We start from the raw sequence: 1,130 nt of genomic DNA on the forward strand, positions 1-1,130 counted from the left end.
AAAAAAAAAAAAAAAAAGAAAAAGGAAAGAAGTTCCCGGGAATAATCTGCCAGCCTTATCTTAGACAGTTTATTTGGGTACTTTGAGGGTATCACTATTTCTTTCAGATGGACTTGCTTGTAACAAGGCTTACCTTTTCTAGGACTCTGAAAGGAAGAAAGGTCATGCATCTAGGAGATTTTAATTCTAGATGAAAAGGAAATGGTCTGTGAAGAAATAATTTCTTAGGAATCAGATTGAGTGTTGAGGTAGACCACTGTCTCAAAAGTTTCAAACTTGAACAGGTTCATTTTGTGTAGCTAGAGGACTCTGCTCCCGTGACACCTCTAAACCTTCTTTGGCTCTTTTTTTTTTTTTTTTTTTTTGAGACAGAGTCTCACTCCGTCACCAGGCGCCAGGCTGGAGTGCAGTGGTGCGAAATTGGCTCACTGCAACCTCTGCCTCCCAGGTTCAAGCAATTCTCCTGTCTCAGCCTCCCGAGTAGCTGGAACTACAGGCGCGTGCCACCACGCCCCACTAATTTTTTTGTATTTTTTAGTAGAGATGGGGTTTCACCATGTTGGCCAGGATGGTCTTGATCTCTTGACCTTGTGATCCACCTACCTCGGCCTCCCAAAGTGCTGGGATTACAGGCAGGAGCCATCGCGCCCGGCCCTTTGGCTCTTTATCCAGGCTGCTGAGGTAGAGCAGAAATCTCAGAACACATCCTTTGTCTTTTTCCAAGAACCGTTTAGCTTGCCGCAGGGACATGGTTGGCCAGATTGGTTATATAAGGATGATGGATGGACTAAGGGACAATTAAATCTTAGCAAGGAAACACTGCCTTAGCTTAGGAGTTGTCCTGTCCCATTTTAACTCTCTTCTGGCACACTGACAATGTTGTATTTTTTTGTTTTTAGGTTTTTGACAACTATGCAGTCACAGTTATGATTGGTGGAGAACCATATACTCTTGGACTTTTTGATACTGCAGGTAAAAACTTAATGTCTTTTATACTGTTTTGATCTTTAACAATTGCTAGTTGTCTGTTTCTTGTGAGAAACTAGCACATGAGCAAAGTGCTTGCCTTTTATTAGTTAGCAGGATTGAACATAATGATTGGTGATGCTTGGCCAAGGAGCAGTTTCAAG

At 42.3% G+C, this 1,130-nt stretch overlaps 1 protein-coding gene across 1 annotated transcript in view; it reads left to right on the plus strand.

Moving 5' to 3' along the window:
- The window catches only part of LOC119468006 (translation initiation factor IF-2-like), a 31,987-nt gene extending 30,890 nt beyond the window's left edge, over window positions 1–1,097 (plus strand). Inside the window, exon 4 of the mRNA XM_037730888.1 lies at window positions 900–1,097. The gene's annotated coding sequence lies outside the window, so the exon portion shown is untranslated. The remainder of the gene's footprint in view (window positions 1–899) is intronic.
- The last annotated feature ends 33 nt before the right edge of the window (window positions 1,098–1,130 follow it).

The sequence above is a fragment of the Cebus imitator genome, unplaced genomic scaffold (genome assembly GCF_001604975.1).
Source record: "Cebus imitator isolate Cc_AM_T3 unplaced genomic scaffold, Cebus_imitator-1.0 Scaffold15, whole genome shotgun sequence".
Taxonomy (NCBI): Eukaryota; Metazoa; Chordata; class Mammalia; order Primates; family Cebidae; genus Cebus; species Cebus imitator.